The sequence below is a fragment of the Leguminivora glycinivorella genome, chromosome 5, assembly GCF_023078275.1.
Source record: "Leguminivora glycinivorella isolate SPB_JAAS2020 chromosome 5, LegGlyc_1.1, whole genome shotgun sequence".
NCBI lineage: Eukaryota > Metazoa > Arthropoda > Insecta > Lepidoptera > Tortricidae > Leguminivora > Leguminivora glycinivorella.
In genome coordinates this window covers 23,935,085-23,943,689 of record NC_062975.1, presented here as the reverse complement: position 1 = coordinate 23,943,689, position 8,605 = coordinate 23,935,085, and positions in this window count along the sequence as shown.

Below are 8,605 nucleotides of genomic sequence, written 5' to 3'. Positions count from 1 at the left end.
AATATTTCTATACATTTCGGCTGTCATGATCATGAAGTCGCTTATTTCTAAGGAAAAGCCAGATATTTTTTCGCGATTTCAGCACTGCCGTCCTATCACTAAAACCCATCTAACCCACAAATGATAGTTTTGAGATATGGGCAAAAAACATAAAAACCCATATCTCTAGGAAATGTGTCGATTTAGTCCAGATTTCTTTTATTCTTAAATTAAAACTAAATTCACGCTAACATTATTTAAAATCCATTTAATTAAATATTGTTTAATTTCTTAGAAATTCGCCATTTTGTGTTTAAGTTATGCAAATAATTCCTAAAATATGTATGATTTTACTGTTAAAACACGGTTAAGTATACTTTAGCCGTTTTTTAGGATTGAATAATACATAAAACATGGCTTAATAACGGCAAAGTAAATTTACGTGTTTATAGTAATCGTAACTGAGCATTGCATAATAATCTAAAAACATAGCTTAATAACCGTAAAGACACTAAACAATTTTATACTATCGTATATGCTTTAAAAAAATGCTGTAACCGTTTTTAAGCTATGCAATGACTACTAACATCGAAATAATTTGTATGCATTCCTAATCTAAAAGCCCGCTATATAACAAATCAGCGACGATTACTAGGTTTTAGCATTGTCATTCTTTTTAAAAGGAGTTTATCATTTTAGCAATGTCCCGTTTACCTGCAGTACCTGCACTAAGTTTCAAGAGCAATTCAATTTGTTAAATGAATAAAAGACAACTGTATGATATTGTAACCATTTATTTGCATGCATAAAAAACCTCGTTATAAGTTATGTTACAAATTAACATATTTAAACTTAATATAATATTCTAACATTAGTGAAAACTAACATAACATTAATATGAAACAATAAAATTCGCTTTTTAAATTGCAACAAATCAATTTGCTATACCGACACGGCGAAAGGTGTCGCTCTTGGATATCCAAAGTTATTCGTATTATTACTATAATACACTATTAAAAGAATGTTTTTATTATCGAGTTATATAAGGTTAAAAACGGTTGACATTGGCAGTTCTTACAAAAAGAAACACGGATTTCATTTATTATTCGCCAAGCAAGTGAAAATAGCAATCTTTATTTATTTTATACTTCAAAAACTCAAAATACATTTAGGATTGTTTGACATAATAATTTTCTCTCTTTCCGCTTGATTCCGTTCTTCTTAAAATTTATTTTTCTTTTTTTGTGCGTTTGGTTTTCGACAGTTGTATTATTAATATTAATATTACGAGTGTAGTGCTCTATATCGACGGTGGTTCTACTTCGATAAATGGTTATATGTACTTATGTGTAGGTCAGTCCAGCTCCTTTTCTGTATGTAAAACTTCTGGATTTGAAGGGTCTGAATGAATTGGTACAGCAGAATACTTATATATCATACATCTTTTTTTTTTCTTTAAACTAGAATCAATATAGAGATCTTTGTTAACAATTTCTGGTAAAATCAGGTGCATCATTGCTTAAAATTGTATTAACTAGGTTAAATTTAAGTCTGTTTCTCTGTTGTTTGTATGAATTGGAGCGGATAAATCAAGCTAAAGCTTCATTTTGGATGATACATATGTTGTCATTTTACAATTTTTACATGCTAGGTATAGAGTTCTTCTTCTTTCGAGTCATCACTTGTAGTTTCAATGCGTCTGCGACGAATAGTCAAAAACCTTCTTTCCTTATATCAAGATGAGAAGCATTTTACGAATGATTAAAGAAGTAAACGTTGTTCGATTTTGTTACAACGAAGGATAAACCCAAATTCGATGATCGTCAGCAACGGTTTTAGCTTGGACCAGTAAAAGGGAGTTTTAAAATTGATGTATTTTCGTCAGCATTGAAAATTAAAGCAGAAACGTTCGACGTGGCTAAGTTAGGCAAAGAATTCTGAGGTATCAATCTCAAAAATTCTTGAAACAATACACAACGATAGAATGTTCCTTGGTAAAGATAGAGATCGAGTTGAGAAATCCCCTTCTGTTCTACATTTATTAAACTTACTGCTGGTGTGATGACTTGTGGTCGGTTTTTCGGTATTCATTTTATTCGCAGATCTCTGTTATCGTTTGTATCCTGAAGTTCGTAACAAGCCTAAAAGAAATAACATTAATTAATTTTATTTTTGACTGCATTATTAAATCAGCTTGACGGCAATATAATGTTGCGCAAGTAATCCATACCTACATAGGTACTAAAACATTGTAAGGTAAATAAATGCTTACAAAATGTATGTGGCTATGGCAATGCCTACATAGCAATAGGATGGTACAATGTAATTTCTTGACTTTTTTGTTTACGCTTTATTTGTACACAATAGTTTTAACTGGGCTCTTGATCGAATAACTTATGAGTTAGGTATTAACTTGTCGCGGCAAACGTGTGATAATACGTTAGCAAAACGCAAGTTGTGCTTGAAAAAAACCTTAAAAAAACGATATTTAACACTTACCTGGTCTTCGGTTTCTTAACATTTTAAGGAGAAAATGTTCATTCACCGGTCACTACAGCCTTCGCAAAACCTTCTGCGCGCGAGCCGCTCGGCCGACTGTCGGACTGGCGCAATAACTTTGGAAGGTATACTTTTACAACTAGCGGGGTTTTAGCGTAGCTTTGCTGGTTTGTCCTGTTTCAGTGTGGCATTATGAATATTTTTTAGTAATAAATTCACCGTAAAGCGCAGTAACTAGGTTTTAGTGATGTATTTGTAACCGAAATTACAATGAAAGTCTTTAAATACACGGTTAAAGGACTTTAGCCGTGTTTAAGCGTAGTATTTTATTTAAAAAAGTGAATGTTATAAAATGTAATAACGCAATTAAACGGCTTTAATGGGAATTTATGAAGCTTATGTCAAGTAACGTTGTTATAGTTATGTATCGTGTGATAAAACTATGAAGATAAACAACTGCTAAGCGCTTTAATATAAGTTATAGAAGACAAATGTGGGTTTGCGGTTTTATACTATTGAAAATGGTTATTGTGAAAGGTGCTAAAAGGGGGTGATGTTGTTCCCTTTACCGAGCGCAGACTAATTGGGTTGAGGGTCCCAATAAGTCGACACTCTTATAAGATGGTGAGGGTTCAGGCCTGGCTTAACAGAACAACAACAACGATTCCAATTGGATTTATTTAGACAACACAAGAGTTACACGCAGGTTTACACAAATAGTCTTATACAATTTAGTCTAGTAACACTAAGTAACACGAATGCCGTGAGTGGTATATCTAGCACTGTACACTGTTGCTTTCACTGAACTTCACTTTGACTATGGACGCGACGGTAGCGGGTGTACCGAAAAGAGGTGACGTAACGAGACGTACTCCGAACCGGGCTCACGCCTTGCTAGTAGAAGACTCTCCGTGTGTGATCGGAATTGCGACCTTACGCCAAACGCAGGGGTTTACGCAATGTGTGATCGGAACGGGCTTTCTCCGTACTTAGCAAGGAGCTATCTTAGGCCTAGAGTAAGGTCCTAGTTAGGAGCAGACTGGGATGTCAACTGATTTGGGATGTGTCCCGGCGGGCTTTTATACCACCCGACGGCGTGGGTGAAAGCGACGCTTCCTTCCTGAGTAACGGGACGCTGGACCCGCGCATCTGCAGTGGCCGGCCATCGCAATGTAGAAACAATGGTGCGGTACCGTTGGAATCGGAAGGGCCGGCGGAACCTTCTACCTGCGTTACGCGTGGGAAACTTGGTCGTGCTACAGTCTCCCCCTCTGGATCCGACGACGTCCCGGCGAGGAGCCAGCACTAGGTAGCACTTCTTCTTTTCCATCGATTTTGCTTTTACATGCCCCTTGGGCTTCTTAGTCTTCTTCTTGAAGTTTTTGAGTGGCTGGGGTGGTGGTTCCGTAGGGGCCACCACCTCTTCATGATATAGCGCAAACGCTGCATCTTGGGGAGGTTTCATCTTCTCCGGACAGTCACTATTCCGAGTGACTATGCATGATGCGAGCTGACGTTGTGACTTTACGTCAGAGCTATCTTGTTTGGGTGCAAGTTTAGCACACTCAGCATGAGCTGGAATAACCACTACTGGATCACGTGGCTGCAACTTCAAAGCTTCCTGACGATTCTTTTCTAATGCTTCTTTTCTTTCTTCCGTTGAGGGAGTTAGCGTGCAGCCTAATTCAACTTTTGTAGGGCTTGGCCCTATTTCACCAGGGACGCTTGGGGCCCAAGAATAGAGGCCGACGCTCTGGTCTCCTGGATTTGTATTTCTGCAGCAATTAGGACACTTGCTGCGAACGACGCCGGGTCTGCCGCATCCGTAGCAACTGATGCCAACCGGTGCTGATGGAGCAACCTTGCTCACATCTCCCCCTGCAGTTGAGCTCATCTCTTGTTGTTGCCGCTTCATTGTGCGACAATCTGCTTCGGCGTGCCCGTTCTTATCGCAGTACTCGCAGCGTTGTCGGCCTGAAGTGTTCCGTTCATTGTTTGAAGGTACTGAGGCAACATTTTCTTCCCAGCTCGTCTTCTTTTCCAATAGGATTTCTTCAGCGCTCCGTGCGAGTTTCAGAAGTTCGTCGATCGATTTGAAAGCGCTTCTTGGCACCATTTCCCGTATATTCAAGTGGAGCTGACCATAAATCATATGGAGTTGATGGGTCTCCGGTGGGATTGGTGAAGGCAGCTGGGCTATGAGTGCCCTCTTCTTTGCGACGAACTTCTCAGTGGAGGTTTTCGCATCCTGCTTGAGTTCTATTATCCTCTGATACAGGATGTCCGCTGGTATTTTCGGGGCGAACGCGTGCCGAAGCCGATGCTCAAAATCCGTCCAGGACTTGACGTCTGACTTGGCACCTTCCCACCAGACAGCGGCGTCTCCTTTTAAAAGGAGGGTAAGCCCTTCGAGAGCGTTCTCGTCGTCAATGTTCTCGATTTTCTTGTACACGTTGATAGCTGCGAGAAAAGTCTCTGCAGCTTCGTTTTCGCCGGTCCCGTCGTATACTGCGTTGCATCGTGCGAATGACCCTTGTCTGCTTGCCGGTGCCAGAGCTGCGATGATGCGCTGGAGCTGTTCTTCGGTCATCGTGAGGGCCATCTTCGCTCTATGTTGTGCTCGTGTTCTGGGTTCTGAAGCCAGGGCCACTTAGTTGGGCGCCAGTTGTGAAAGGTGCTAAAAGGGGGTGATGTTGTTCCCTTTACCGAGCGCAGACTAATTGGGTTGAGGGTCCCAATAAGTCGACACTCTTATAAGATGGTGAGGGTTCAGGCCTGGCTTAACAGAACAACAACAACGATTCCAATTGGATTTATTTAGACAACACAAGAGTTACACGCAGGTTTACACAAATAGTCTTATACAATTTAGTCTAGTAACACTAAGTAACACGAATGCCGTGAGTGGTATATCTAGCACTGTACACTGTTGCTTTCACTGAACTTCACTTTGACTATGGACGCGACGGTAGCGGGTGTACCGAAAAGAGGTGACGTAACGAGACGTACTCCGAACCGGGCTCACGCCTTGCTAGTAGAAGACTCTCCGTGTGTGATCGGAATTGCGACCTTACGCCAAACGCAGGGGTTTACGCAATGTGTGATCGGAACGGGCTTTCTCCGTACTTAGCAAGGAGCTATCTTAGGCCTAGAGTAAGGTCCTAGTTAGGAGCAGACTGGGATGTCAACTGATTTGGGATGTGTCCCGGCGGGCTTTTATACCACCCGACGGCGTGGGTGAAAGCGACGCTTCCTTCCTGAGTAACGGGACGCTGGACCCGCGCATCTGCAGTGGCCGGCCATCGCAATGTAGAAACAATGGTGCGGTACCGTTGGAATCGGAAGGGCCGGCGGAACCTTTTACCTGCGTTACGCGTGGGAAACTTGGTCGTGCTACATTATAAAATAGTGCACTTAGCGAGGTATGTCGACTCTGTATCTCGGTAACTAAAAATGATAAAAATATGATTCCAAGACCAGTCGATGGGGAATTCTTTCCAATTTAAGAATATTTATCCAAATGAAAACTGGTAATATGCAGCTTAGAGGGGTTCTAGTGATAGGACGGCAGAGCATTGGTTCCATAATAAAAGTTGTTCATTATGACCTCAAAAGCAAAGCTATGCATAGTTTGAACGGTCCTTTTTATTTCATCCTGTATTACAGTCGAGTTCATAAATATGTGTACATTTCTTCACCTGAACTCTATGTAATAAGGTGAAAAAATGTACACATATTTATGAACTCGACTGTACAATGTCAAATTGCTGCCAGCGGCATCACTTTAGCAAACCTCAAATACATCCCGTGTGTCCATCGAAGAAGCCTTACTTTACTAAATAAATTTCTTCTCAAACAAGTGTCATTCTTATCCTCTGTATTTCTATATCCATTACAAATATGCCCTTGACATCGAACTAATAAAATAAATAATAAACTGCAAGTCAACAAAGATGTTTCATTTTATTTCTCCAAATACTTTTTACCGTCCCCCATCCAAAGCACTGCTACATAAAAGAGACCCCAACCCACAGTATTATGGTTCCAAACACTTTTGGCCATCCCCCATCTAAAGCGTTGCTACTAGGGATGTACCGACTATTGATTTGGCTGACTAGTCGGCCAAAACAGTTTTTCTACTAAATTCACATTTTGAATGTCATTTTTGGTCTTTTGTTCGCGCTATTCATGATTTTTTATTTTTTTACAGGTTCAAAGGTTTATGAGAACATTTATATACATTTTTCATTTTTAACAACTGGTTTGGCATAGTAGTGAATTAGTGATCCTGCCTATGAAATTGATAGTCATAAGAAGGACATTTATTTCTGTGTTGATCACAAATATTTGTTGTTTTGACTAAGAAAGCCACAACAAATTGGTAGATAATACAACCACATCAGCTGTTGTTTTATGTTTGTACTGTTTTTCTATCACTTATGAAGTGCCGACTAATCGGCCTTTTTTGCCGACTAGTCGCCGACTAATCGCCGACTACAAAAGTGGCCGGATAGTCGGCTTTCCCGACTAGGCGGTACATCCCTAGTTGCTACATAAAAGAGACGCTAACCTTCACTATCGGTCTATAGTACAAAATGTACTCCAGTGTTTGCCCTACATTCACCACTTGGTGAAAAAGCAAAACATGGTATATGAGCTAACTGTTGAAATGTTATTTGTAGCCAGTCAACAATCGAGGCGCTTACCCTACGCGAGGGAGTAATGTAATAACGTTCCATAGATACGGTTTTATATATTTTATATTGGATCATTTTATTTACTTGTATTGAGAATTTCTTCCAAGCTTCCGTGATTTGTTTGTATTGCGTTATATGAAAAACGCATTTCTGAGCGGATGAATATAGAAATGTCGATCTCATTTGCCTCTCAAGATGCAGATGTTATTGGAAATAATTCCACACAAATCGATGCATTTTTGACCGAAGCTACAGCGTAGGGTCTACTTTGTAACTCGATTTGATTTTGTGTGTCCGGATGTTCTCGTCTACTAGTCGCAATTCTCAACCGATTCTAATGCTAACCAGATTCTATGATTAACGAAATTGTTTATCTATCTAGTTTGTGTAAATTTTGTAAAATGCGGAAATTGCCATAAAGGTATAGCCTGATAAGTTTTTATTTGACCCTAGCCGCGTTGCGGATTTTCAGCTGAACTAATTTCTTTTACTGGCAATGATTTTTTTGACACCCGTCATCGAATGTCAGCGATGTAAGCTAGACGTAAATATTTGAAAATTTCTAACGGTTTCATAGCAAATATGCCCAAAATAATACTTAAAAAAGTGAAAATAATTATACTGAACGAGATAAATTACGCACAACAAAAAAGGATGAAGGATTTCACAGCATTCCGATAACAATGTTCCGAGATTGATTGTTGACATGTCCGGTACTGACGGTTTATAGTGCGGTTCTCCTGTATTGATTAGTTCGTTTCGATTTAGCTTAATATATTTTTTGTTCTTAGTGATGGTGTCTGTAGCACTGCCGTAAAATATATTTAAAGAAATAAGGAGGCCGTTCCATCATTGCCATCAGTACAAAACAAGGTCCCACGCAAAAAGAAAACAAACATCGACGACTTCGATAAAGGTACAAGATTCATAGATTTTAGGCTGTGCGGAAACAAGTAGCAAGTCTTAAAACCTAGCTTATTAAATTTTGACTCTCTAAAACCATGTTTTAATTTTCTACAAACATTAACGCGAAACCAGTACACGCTGTCCCCATTATACATGACGTCCGCACATTATTGCCATATGAAAACGATTTGTAGCGACACTCTTTCAGGGTCAAATAAGAACTTGTCAGGCTTTATTTAAGTCTAATAGCTTATATGGCGCTTGAAATCGTGAGTTGACTGTGATAATTATGATTATAGACCCAAGTATTTTTCAATTTTACTAATTTTGCGTTTTTCAAGCGTGTCGCGAAGTGTACAGCTCTTAGAGCCACTAATTAATTAACCTTTTCACCCCTCCAACTGGTAAAGGCTCTCTTTTCTATTCGAAAACAGATAGAAAAATTGCATTTTATCCACAAGAGTGCAAAGTAATTTCATACAAATTTTTACTTGATGTCTTAAAGGGGCTGGTAGATTTTACTT